At 33.4% G+C, this 14,131-nt stretch overlaps 1 protein-coding gene and 1 long non-coding RNA gene across 10 annotated transcripts in view; one reads left to right on the top strand and one right to left on the bottom strand.

Moving 5' to 3' along the window:
• B3GALT1 (beta-1,3-galactosyltransferase 1) overlaps window positions 1-14,131 on the bottom strand; it is a 582,447-nt gene that overhangs the window by 174,177 nt on the left and 394,139 nt on the right. The window lies entirely within an intron of this gene.
• The window catches only part of LOC308630737, a 94,238-nt gene that overhangs the window by 77,809 nt on the left and 2,298 nt on the right, over window positions 1-14,131 (top strand). The gene's annotated exons all lie outside the window — the stretch shown is intronic.

Raw genomic sequence — 14,131 nt, 5'->3', positions numbered from 1 at the left:
TGACTTGTTAATAACTTTTTATGTATAAGCTTCCTTATAAAATATCCCATAGAATTGAAAGGAAAGGAACCCTTCTAAACTTACTCTCTGGGCAAGTGATACTGTTATCAAAATCTGACAAGGACATATCAAATAAAACAAAACAAAACAAACAAAAACTATAGAACAATTTCCCTGATGAACACTGATACAAAAATTTTCAATAAAATACTAGCAAATCTAATTCAACAGCACATAAAAAGGACCATGCACTATGACCAAGTTGGTCTCATTCCAAGGATGCAAGGATGGTTCAACAAAGGCAAATCAATAAGCATAAATATACATACCATAATAGTATGAAGGAAAAAAATCAAAGAGAACCTCAATAGATACAGAGAAAGCATTTTATAAAATTCAACATCCTTTTTGATAAAAAGCTTGAATAGATTAAGTATAGAAGAATCAGATTTTAACCTGGTGAAGGCTATATATTTATATATACATACATTCTGTTGTATATATAAATATTATACATAATAAATATATAATGTGTATACATAATTATATATATATATATATTCATTATATATATACACACACTATATATATATATATATATATATATATATATATATATATATATATATCTTCCAGATCTAACATTGCATGGAATAGGGAAACACTGAAAGCATGTTATTTAAGATCAGGAAGAAGACAAGGGTATGAACACTCAGTGCTCTTATTCAATATTGTCCTAGAAATTTTAGCTAGGGCAAGTAGGTCAAGAAAAAGAAATGAAAGGAAATAGGAAAACAGGAGGCCAAATTTGCAGATGATTCTATACATACAAAAACCAGGGTCCCCACAAAAGACTATTAGAATAAAAAAATGAATTCAGCAAAGTTGCAGGATACAGATTAAAAAATCTCAGTAACTTTTTGATGCACCAATAATGAGTTTGCTGAGAAGGAAATAATGAAAGCAAGCTAATTGTCTCTCTCTCACACACACACACACACACACACACACACACACACACAAAATCTTCCTAAGAATAAGTTTAATAAAAAAGCAAAAGACCTCTATAATGAAAATTTTAAAATACTTAAGAATAGAAGAAGACACTAAGAGGCAGAATATTATTCCAATATTCATCGATTGGAATAATCACTATTATTAAAATGTCCGTAATATTTAAAGCAATCTGGAGATTCCATACTGTCCTCATGGAAACACCAATGACATCTGTAATAGAACTAGAAAAACCTCATAACCTAAAATTGCTATGGAAGCACATAGACCCCCAAATAGCTAAAACAATCTTGAGCAGAAATAACAAAGCTAGAGGTATCACCATAGTTGATTTGAAGACATGCTGCAGGTCCATAGTAACAAAAACAGCATGACACTGGCATAAAAACAGACACATAGACCAAAGGAACAGAATAGAGAACCCAGAGAGGGGAAAAAACCCGAACCATCTACAACCAAGTAATTCCTGGCAATGGTGCTAAAAACATATACTGGAGAAGAATAGCCTCTTTAACCAACAATGCTGAAAAAAAACTGGATATTCAATGCAGAAGACTGAAACTTGAACCCCATCTTTGACCCTTAACAAAAAAATAAACTCAAAATGAATAAAAAAACTAAATATAAGACTTGAAATTATGAAAGTACTGGAGGAAAATACAAGAGAAGCACTTCAAAATACTGGTATAAGTAATGATTTTCTGAAAAGGACTTGAAAAGCACAGGAAACTAAGGCAAAATTGACAAATGGGATTCTATCAAACTAAATAGCCCTCAACAGCAAAGGAAATAAGCTAAAGAGTGAAAAGTTAGTCCACAGAACTGGAGAAGGTATCTGTCAGCTGTTAATGTCCAGAGTATATAAGGAACTAAAAAAACTTAACAAACAAACATGGATACATTTAATAAAAAATTAAATCTGAGCAAGTGATGTGAATAGACACTTCTTAAATGAAGGAATACAAATGGCTAACAAATACATGAAAAAATGCTCAATGTTATGATCCATCAGGGAAATTCAAACCAAAAGTATAATGAGATACAGTGTCACCCCAGTTAGAATGACTATTATCAAAAAAAAAAAAAAAAAAGAAGGAATAACAAATGCTTGTAAGAATGTGGAGTCAAAGGAATCCTTACACTTTGTTGGTAGGAACGTAAGTTAGTACAGCTTCTGTGAAAACTGTATGAAAGTTCCACAAAATAATGAATACCCATTCCTGGGTACACATTCAAAGGAAAGGATGTCGGCATTCAGAAGAGATACCTGCATGCCCATGTTTGTTGTGGTGCCATTCACAATAGCCAAGATAGGGAATTAGTGTTGGCACCTGTCAAGAGATGAGTGGACAAAAAATATGATATTGTATGTATATGATTCAACACACTATGGAATATTATTCAACCATAAAGAAGAATGAAACTCTTGTCATTTGCAGCAAAATGTTCACAATTAGAGGACATCATGTTAAGCAAAATAAAACATGGAAAGATAAGAATTGTATGTTCTCTTTCATATGTGGAAACAAAACAAAGAACTACCCTAAATTGACTGGAAAGGAGAAGATAGATTATGGGATTACTAGGGAATGAGAAGTGGTGCTGATAGGGGGAGTGAGGGTAAAATTGCTATGGAAGAACACAGGGGCATATTTTTATCTTAGGGTCAGAGGCTGCCCCTAAGATAGGCCCCTAAGATAGTGCAAAGCTAGAGATATCACCATACCTGATTTGGAAATACCACAGTACATCCCATTAATTTGTATGATTAGTATATTAATAATGATAATAATAAAATAAATTTTAAAATGCCTCTGTTCCTTGGCTCTTGGTGGTGTTGTTGACTGTAAATCACTGAGCATATTTATACATCTGTTCTCTGCATCTAAAACGAAGGTTTAACTTTTTTTACGTGATATTTTCTGGTCACAAAATATTTATGTAGAACTAATCCTACATCAAACGTATGTGTCTGGAATGAATTACCAGAGTGAGAAAAGAAAGCAATTAGCATTTAGAAAATGCCAAGCTCCAAGATTTCAATAAAGAGCAGTGAAAGAAAAGTAATTTAGACATTGATATGGTTTATTAAGTAGAAAGAACACATATGTTTATGAATTAGAAAGACCAATATCAGATAATAACATATTCTATCAGTAAAGGGAAAGTAAGGAAGAAATATACACTGCTGGCTACAGAGGAAGGGACAGAGGAGGTTCAGTTACTTTTGTACCTAATAGAACATTGAGATATTTGCTTTAAAAAAGCAGTTTCTGCCCCTAAGATAAACACAGAATTTAAAAGTAATTAACATTTACTGAGCACATACTACGAGCCAGATATTAAAGTCAACATTTTGAACACATTGAGATAGAGATAATTATACTAATAAATCAAATGCATTTCTATACATCAGTGATGAATCCTCTGAAAGAGAAATTAGGGAAACTACCCCATTCACAATAGCCTAAAAACACAAAACAAAACAACAACAACAAAAAAAACACCTGGGAGTCAACTTAAGAAAGAGGTTAAAGACCTTTACAATGAAAACTACAGAACACTAAAGAAAGAAATTGAAGAAGACCTTAGAAGATAGAAAGATCTCCCATGCTCTTGGATAGGCAAAATTAATATTGTCAAAATGTCCATACTTCCCAAAGCTCTATACAGATTCGATGTGATTCCAATTAAAATCCCATCATCATTCATTATAGAAATAGAAAAAGCAACCATGAAATTCATTTGGAAAAATAAGAGACCCAGAATAGTCAAAGCTATCCTTAGCAAGAGTGATGCAGGAGGCATCACAATACCAGAACTTAAACTATACAGCAAAGCTATAGTAACAAAAAATGGCATAATATTGGCTCAAAATAGACATGTAGACCAATGATACAGAATAGAAGACACAGAGACAAATCCACATACATACAGTTATCTCATACTAGACAAAGTTGCCAAAAACAGAGTGGAAAAAAGATAGCCTCTTCAACAAATGATGCTGGGAGAATGGGAAATCCATATGCAGCAAAATGAAAATAAACCCCTATCTCTCACCACGCACAAAACTCAGCTCAAAGTACAGCAAAAAGTAGGGCCAGATCTTCATCATGTTGGATTAGGCCCTGATTTCCTTAACAAAACTCCTAAAGTGTAAGAAATAAAATTAAGAATTAAGAAATGGAACGGTATCAAACTAAAAAGCTTCTTCTCAGCAAAATAAACGATCAATGAGGTGAAGAGAGAGCCTACATTTTGGAAGCAAATTTTTGCCACACACACTTCAGATAGAGCACTAATCTCCAGGATGTATAAAGGACTCAAAAAATTTAACACACACACACACACACACACACACACAAACAAACAACAACAGACAAACCAATCAATAAATGGGCTAAGGAGCCGAACAAACACTTCTCAGAAGAAGATTTACATTCGAGCAACAAATATATGAAAAAAATGTTCAACATCTCTAGTAATTAGATAAATGTAAATCGAAAATACTCTATGATTTCATCTCACTCCTGTCAGAATGGCAGTTATCAAGAATACATACAACAATAAATGTTGGTGAGGATGTAGGGGAAAAGGCACACTTATACAATACTGGTGGGACTGCAAATTGGTGCAACCAATCTGGAAAGCAATATGGAGATTCCTTAGAAAACTTGGAGTGGAACCACCATTTGACCCAGCTATCCCACTCCTTGGTCTATACCCAAATAACTTAAAAACAGCATCTACAGTGACACAATCACAACAATGTTTATAGCAGCTCAATTCACAATAGCTAAACTGTGGAACCAACCTAGATGCCCTTCATTAGATGAATGGATAAAGAAACTGTGGTATAAACACAATGGAATATTACTCAGCATTAAACGAGAATAAAATCATGGCATTTTTAGGTAAATGGATGAAGCTGGAGAATATCATACTAAGTGAGGTAAGCCAATGCCAAAATATCAAATGTCAAATTTTCTCTCTGATAAGTGAATGCTGATCCAAAATGGGAAGGGAAGAGGCATGGGAAAAATGGAGGAACTTTGATTGGGCAAAGGGGAGGGAGGGAGGGAAAGGTGCATGAGGGCAGGAAAGATGGTGGAATGAGATGGACATCATTACCCTAGATACATGTAAGGCTGGACATAGAGTGTGAAACTACATCATGTACAGCCCCAGAGAAATGAAAAGTTGTGCTGCAATTGTGTACAATGAGTATACACAATTGTGTACAAAAAATGCATTTTTTCTGTCACATATACCTAATTAAAATAAATAAATAAAAGGACTAGTCAATATAACATTATATTCACACTTTATGAGATATATTTTATTGCCTAATAAATGACCAATTGTTCTAATTCAAAAAATAAAATTAAAAAAGCAGCCTCTACCCCTAAGATAAACATGGAATTTAAAAGTAATTAACATTTATTGAGCACATGCTATGGGCCAGATATTGAAGTAAGCATTTTGAAAACATCGTGGTAGAGATAATTATAACCCACTTTTATAGAAAAGAAAACTGATGCTCAGAGATTATGAGTACCTTTTTTTCAGTGTCATCCAGCTAATAAAAGACAGAGCTAGAGACTAATGGATTCTGAGACCCATAGTGTTAACTACTAGAGCTCTGAATTCTGAAAATCTGGAAAGTCTTAGAGTCCTCTACAATACCTTGAGTTGAGAAGATCTGCTGATGCAAAAGATATGTAATTGAAATGAGGAGTTGCAAAGAATAGGTATAACAAGATGGAGAAATTCAAAATCATACACTGTTAATACATAACTAAGGAAAATTACAAATAGAAATAAATTCATTACTTATTTTAAAATATTTTATAGGGAAAAATCCATTCAATATAAAAAGACAAAAGTATATATTACATGAAGAGATTCTCATTTAATATATTAACATAAATTTAATACAAAATCTACTATTTGAATTTATTTTTACATATTTTCAATTTCTGTTCTATTTGCTGCAAACTGCTGTACTAGGATCGATCTAGATTTCTTAGTTCTATCAGTTTATAAGAAGGTGAAAATTAGAAAATGAGAAATTGCTATAGGAAAGTCAATAGACATTTTATGAATTTTTAAGTTAAAGTCCCTCACTGGGTTGAGCCATGAAGAAAGCACTAATTTTGATTCTTTTGAAGATGAATGAGACTAACTGATGCTTCAAGGAGATCATAGCATAGAAGTTAGCTGGTGTTGAAAGTAAGAAAAGCACAGCTGCCCCATCCAGCAGACTTCCTAAATTCAGATCATGGTGCTTCCACTTCTGAGTGATGAATAACCTTAACAATGAGGACATGTTCTGAGAGATGTATTGCCAGCCTATTGTTGCTGTGTGATCATACAGAGTCTAGTTATGTGGACCTAGATGGTTGACCGATTATACATCTAGGCTGTGTGTGCAACCTATTACTCCTGGGCTACAAACCTGCATGTATGTTACTGAACGGAATACTACAGACATAGTAACACAACATATCTAAACACAGAAAAGTATATATATATATATATATTATATATATATAATATATATATATATATATATATATATATATATAATATATATATATATATATATATATAATATATATATATATAAAATATTAAGTGAGAGGGCTGGGTTTGTAGCTCAGTGATAGAGCACTTGCCTGGCATGTGTGGGGCACTGGCTCTGATCCTCTGCACTACATAAAAAATAAAGAAATAAAATAAAGTTATTGTGTCCATCTACAATGAAAAAAAAAAAGATTAGGTGATAGGAATTTTCAGGCTATATTATACTCCACAGACCTTACATTATATTTCATAGCCCTTCTTTATCAGGGCTTTCTGCTTCTTTGAAAACTTAATTTTCTTTCATACACTTGTGAGAACAAACTTTAAAAATATTTTGGGAAAAATATTCTTTTCACTATTTTGCATATAGGACATGGTAGTAATTATTTGTGGTCATCATTGACCAAAATGTTGTTAGGCAAACATGAGTATAGTGTGTTTTCATGTAAATGTTTTATTTGAAGAAAAAGATCTATTTATTTAAAATACTTTTAAAATAAATGTTATTGTGTGTATTTGAAATATACAACATAATATGAGATACATACACACACACGTGTGTGTGTGTGTGTGTGTGTGTGTGTGTGTAGTTGACATTAACATACCCAACATCTCACATACTCATCTTTCCAGCTGTGGCAAGAACAGCTATAATGTACTCATTTAGCAAAACTCCTGAAGACCACACACTGTTATTACCCATAGTCCTCATGATATATCTTAGATATTCACACTTATTGATCTTTCATTTCTGCTATTTTGTATCCTTTAACCTATACTCCATTTCCTCCCTCTCCACACAAACCCTACCCTGGTAATTACTATTTTATTCTCTATCATTGTATACTTGGTCTTCTTAAAAATATTTGAATTTAAAATAAATATTCACTGAAGCTTTTGATCAAAAAGGATATATCATACTTGAATTTTAGAACAATTTTGAGTACTTATTTAATTATTTAGCAAAGATTACATAGAGCTTACAACATGCCAGGAGTTGTTCTAAACATTTCATAAATATTAATTAATGGAAGTTAAATGGGAGGAGGTGAGAAAATAAGATGAGAAATTTCCTTAACAATTCATTAATGCATCTTTATCTCTGAAAACCTTTATTTATTCACTTATATATAAAAAAGACGCCCTTCTTTATCGGGGCTTTCTTCTTTGAAAACTTTCATTTTCCTTCATATTTTGTGAGAACAAACTTTGAAAATATTTTGGGAAAAATATATTTTTTTCACTATTTAGTATATTGGGCTTGGTAGTAATTATCTTGGTAGTAGAAAAGGGCTTTGGTAGAGAAGTGTGCAGAACACAAGAAGAGGTAAAAGCATTGCATTCCACCAAGGCCTGCGTAAGAGAGACCTGTGCAAATTCACAATAGCTAAATTGTGGATCCAATCTAGATGCCCTTTAGTAGATGAATGGATAAAGAAAAATGTGTTATATGTACACAATGAAATATTACTCAGCATTAAAGAGAATAAAATCATGGCATTTTCAGGTAAATGGATGGAGTTGTAGAATATAATGCAAAGTGAAGTTAGCCAATCCCCAAACCAAATACTGATTGTCTTCTATAAGGATGCTGATTCATAATGGGGATGAGAGGGAGCATGGGAGGAATAGATGAACTTTAGATAGGGCAAAGGGGAGGGAGGGTAGCAGGGATATGGGGGTAGGAAAGATGGTGGAATGAGATGGACATCATTACCCTAAGTACATGTATGAAAACATGAATGGTGTGACTCTACTTTGTGTTCAACCAGAGACATGAAAAATTGTGCTCTATTTGTATAATATAAGTTGAATTGCATTTTGCTGTCATATATAATTAATTAGAATAAATAAAATAAAAATTAAAAACAATACTAATTAATATGATTATTCAGATAATTGCTGTCAGAATTTAGAACTATAGAGATTAGCAAGGAACAATGAGCACAAAATAAGAATTATGAAAATAGGTTCAAGCTGACAAGAGTTGCCTTCAGTTTGCTTCACAAATCTGCCTGACCATGGAAGATACATTATGGTAGCCTGAAATTTGTTAATAAGTTTTTCTTGTGAAAACCTGTTGAAGTATTTCAAGTTTCTTTTTAATGTCAATAAAAAAAGGATACACATGCCAAGAGAGAGAAAGAGAGAGAGAGAGAGAGAGAGAGAGAGAGAGAGAGAGAGAGAGAAGAGAAAGACACACACACACACACACACACACACACACACACACACACACACCCCTGTGTAGCCAAAAGGCTCATTCTGATAAGCAGGAGTTGGTATGGGTGTGGTCTAGGCCATGGGAGCGCTAGGGTGGTGCCAAAGTGGTGAGTGGTCAAGTGTCAAGCCAAGAAACCAGGAATAGCTCTAGCAGCCTCAATACCCTTCTGTGGGGGCTGTTTTGGAAATCTCTAAAGATGGTTTTGGTTGATATAAAAATAGGGTGCTCCTAGGAAGGGGCTAGGGATGGTAGACATTGCAATATTCAGAGTAGTACTCCTCCCCCAAGGCTTCCCTATATAGATGATGGTGAAAAATCTAGATGTAACTACATCTAGAGTATGAGTTTAATATATACTGAATTTCTCAGAAATGGAGCTGCTGTAAATGGAGGAAAGGCTACGTTTTGTTCAGGGTTTTGTTTGTCCACTTGTTTTTGTTTTTGTCAGGAGTTGTTCACTATTTTGAAAAATAACTACATGGTAGTACCACTGCTCATGGCATTTGAATTCCTAATACAATCAGTTAAACTAATCTGTCTTCGCATCTGTCACGTTTACCATGAAACTACAGTGAGTCCACCTCTGCATAGATAAATGTATCTAATTACTTCATTATGTAGTTCTGCTTCAGGGCATTTATATATTTCTCCTTTATATTGCAGGTAGAGCATTGTATTTATTCCTCTGAAACAGTCTGCGTGGGTAGTTTATCTTTGAATTTATTTTAGGAGAATAAAGATGTCTCATAAAATATTTTCTATAAAAATAGTGCTTGGAGTATGACAAGGTTGAGAGCCAATGTGTCAGAGTAACATAAAACTGTTTTCCAATCATTCAGTTTCTCTTCTACTATTGTGAATTGGGAATCAAGTTCACTTTTTGATTTGACTTTAACATTTCCAAGCAAATGCCATTTTTATTCACATACTGTAGAAAATGGAAGACAATAAAGTATACCAACAGCAAGAAGACCCATGAGCATCAGTGCCACACAAGGGCTCAGCCATCAAGGTGCAGAGGGGTGCCTTGGCAGGTACAGATCACAGTTCTGGGCAAGATGCTTGAGGCTATTATGTGTCTGTAATTTTGGAAAACGTACTTCCAGCACCAGATCCCATGCCAGCTGCTTGTCTTGAAGCCCAGTCAAAAGTAATTTCAGAAAGTGATATATTATCGCTTTGCCTTATGTTTTGGAGGAAAAATGGTTTTCAAATAATTTGATAAAATGTTTTATGTAAAATTAATCACAGATAGGAAACTGTCCATTATATTTAATATCAAATTGTGCCCGGTAGTTAAAAATAGTCAAAATCTAGGGCTGGGGATGTGGCTCAAGCGGTAGCACGCTCGCCTGGCGTGCGTGCGACCCGGGTTCGATCCTCAGCACCACATACCAACAAAGATGTTGTGTCCGCCGAGAACTAAAAAATAAATATTAAAAATTCTCTCTCCCCTCTCTCACTCTCTCTTAAAAAAATAGTCAAAATCTAAATTCTTTTTAAAATTAGTATTTCTTTAAAAGCAGACAAATTATTTTTTTTTCCTTGGGTCCTTTATTTCATTGCCACAATATTTTTATCAAGTAATGCCCAATTTATCAATAATGTACTTGCCAGGATCTTATTTACATACGTTCAAAGCAGGATGTTGTAGACTTTTTAGAGTTAAGCTGGTTCTATACCCTCTGAACAAATAAACTCCAGATTAACTATTTGCTTGATTCATTTGTTATCCTCTGAAGGCTCATATGTTTTTCTGTTCAGATGTGGCCCCATGCCCATAAGATGGCCATTTAATGTTACAAGAACACTTCTAAGCATTAAGATTAGAACCTTGTTAAATTTTTTTTTACAAAAAAATGAGGAATTACATTATTACATTCTCTCTCTCTCTCTCTCTCTCTCTCTCTCTCTCTCTCTCTCTCTCTCCTGGGATTGAACCCAAGACCTGTGTCTCCTGCCTGCTAGGCAAGGGTTGTACCATGAGCCACACTCGCAGTAGATACATATCTAGTAGATACATATCTGCAATGAGATAGGAAACAGCAACGGAGAGTCAAAGACTATCCTTTTGACTCATTAACTTTCCATTAATAAACTAAAATAAATTCTTGCTTTATAACTCTAATGGGTATTTCTGAACAAAGTATTGGCAGGCACCATCTTAATAATAAGTATAAATAGTTGATTCACAGTCAAGGGGTCCTGAATATGAATGCAGATTTCCTTCCTCTTTTAATTCCAATATCATTAATATTATATACTAAATCCTGGTAATTGGTAGTTCATGTAGATCCTGAGACCACTTATTGCTATTTACTATGGTTGTGTCTTTAATTAAAACAATAATTTCCATGGATGAATAAAATAACAAAGCTCAACTTAGAACTAGTTTATATCTATTTTCCAGTTTACCTATTAGGATTAATCATGCATAGCCAATGTTACCATAACCAGTTATTACTTCTTATCTTTGTTCAGGAATGTAATGAGGGGGACAGATATTTTGATTATTCAGAAGATCTTAGGAATAGTTCACCCCAAAAGATTTTCTCAATTAGCAAACTAGATAATAATAACTACCTGTATTCGAAATGTATCCTAAATATCAAACTAGATAATTCTGAAGTAGATAATTCTTGTGTCTGTTATCACAAATTGAACAATTTCTTGTTAACACTTTTTTAAAAATAAATATTTGTTAGACTCTTGTAACATAAAGATTTTGTTGTTAATATTATAAATACTTATTTATTAACTATTTACTAAAGGCAAGGTAGTGGGCAAGATGCTAATTTTGTTCAAGTTCATGCTTAAGTGCTTGGATCATTAGGAGTAAATGGGTGGAACTAGGATGTTTAAACTGAGTAACAGCAATTACTCTTTCCAAAGTTACAGAATCAAATAAGTAGCCCTTTGATTTCACGTGACAGTGTTGGTTCTTCTTATTTCAAGACCTCATTATGTTTTGCCAGGGATAACACTTATCCTCTCAATTGTTTTTAAGCTCCACATTAACAAGTAACAGCACTTTAGTTTGCCATTTATCATTTTCCTCTTCTCTTTGTACTCTATGCCATCACCTTCTTCACAAAACCTTTTCTGAGGTCTTTTAGTAGGAAGGGTTCTTCTCCTCTCCCATACTCCAAGATTTCTTCCCATACCTAACAGGAATCACGATATTTTATTCAGTTCTCAAATTCTTTATGTATATGAGGTTTACAAACTTCTAACTCTGTTAACTTTCTGAAGACTGGGATTTTATACAATTTGTGTCTTTATTAGACATTCCCCACCTAGATACCCAACACAGACACACACACACACACACACACACACACACACACACACACACACTCCTGGCCCATTCCCAATAGAATATATTTGTACTTTCCAGGCCTTCAATGAGATCTGAAGAATTACTTAATCATTTTGAAGATCATGCTTTATTGAGGTAGAATTGACAAACCAAAATTGTATGAATTAAAGGCATGAAGCCTGATGTTTTATATACATTTATGTCATGAAACAAGTACCACACTCAAGAAAATTAATATATTCATTACTTCGCATAGTTGCCTTTTTGGATGTATGTGGTGAGAACACTCAAGATATTTCCAGTATAGAATACAGTAAGATTAATTATAGTTACTATGCAGTGCATTAATTATGTCTCCAGACATCAACATTGCCCCATCTTATCCACTCTCCCAGTCAATGGCAACCACAATTGTATTCCCTAATTTAGGATTTGAAAATTTTAGACTCCACATATAAGTGAGATCATACACTATTTGTCTTTCTGTGTCTGGCTCATTCACTTAGCATAATGTCCTTCAGGTTCACTGATGTTGTCAAATGGAGAAATTTCCTTTCTTAAAAATCTCAAATTATATTCCATTGTGCATGTATAGAGACATAAATATACACATTTTATTTATCAACTCTTCTGTCAATGGATATTTAGATTACTTTCATGTCTTGTCTATTGTGAATATGCTGCAGTGAACATGGGCACGTAGGTATAGATTTGAGATACTGATTTTATTTTCTTTGGATACATACCTAGAAGTGGGATGCTAGGTCATATGGTAGCTGTATTTTTTAATATTTTGAGGAAATACATACTGTTTTCCAACATGGTTGTACCAATTTACATTATAGTGTACCTTGGTGTTATGTTTTTCACCTCCTCACTAACAGCTGTTATCTTTTATCTTTTGGATAACACCATTCTGACAGGAGAAAGGTGATATTTTTTAATTGTTTTAATTCGTATTTCTCCAATGATTAGTGATGTTGAAAATTTTTCCTATGTGATGTTGATTGTTCATATGTCCTCTTTTGAAAAATATCTATTCGGGTCCTTTGACCATTTTTAAATTGAGCTATTTATTTTTATGTTGTTGCACTCTTCCAAGTTTTGTGTATGTTGTGGATATTAACACCTTATCAGATGTATGATATTTTCTCATATTTCATAGGATCTTTCTTTGGTCTGTTATCTGTTTCCTTTGGCATACAGAAGGTTTTTAGTTTGAAGTAATCCCGCTTGTGTATTTTTGCTTCTGTTGTTCATGCTTTTGGGTCAAATCTGAAATTCAATGGTTAGAGAAATGGCCAGAAGTTTTTTCTTTAGGTTTTCCTCAATTAGTTTTTGAGGTCTTACATTTAAGTTTTCAGGTCTTACATTTAAGTCCTTCATTCATTTGAGTTGATTTTGTATACAACATGAGAGAAGAGCTCAGTGTTAATATTTTCATGTGGATATCCAGTTTTCTCAACATAATTTATTAAAGACACTATTCTTTCCCTGGTGTATGGTCTTGGAACACTTGTTAAAGATCAGTTGACCATAAGTGAGGGTTTGTTTCTGGGCTCACTATTCAGTTCCCTTGGTCTGTTTATTGGTTCCCATGCCAGTATTGCATCTGTTGGATTACAGACGCTTCATATATTTTGGAATTAGCAAATATGATACTTCCATCTTTGTTCTTCTTGCTCAAGATAGCTTTAACTATTCAGGGTCTTTTTTTGTTTTTTTGGGGGTCTTTTTTGGTTTCATATAAATTTCAGAATTTTTTTTTCTAGTTCTCTGAAGAATGTCATTGGAATTTTATAAGGAATTGCACTGAGTATGTAGATTGCTTTGGGGAGTCTAGACATTTTGACAATAATAATTCTTACAATTCATGAACACAGGTAATTTTATTTTTGTCCTCTTCAGTTCATTGATTTTTATAATTTTCATTGTATATATTTTTCACTTACTTGGTCAAATTTATTCCTAAGTATTTTGTTCTTTTT

The sequence above is a fragment of the Spermophilus citellus genome (genome assembly GCF_964194105.1).
Source record: "Spermophilus citellus genome assembly, chromosome: 11".
Classification (NCBI taxonomy): Eukaryota; Metazoa; Chordata; class Mammalia; order Rodentia; family Sciuridae; genus Spermophilus; species Spermophilus citellus.
This window is presented reverse-complemented; position numbering and strand designations above follow the sequence as displayed.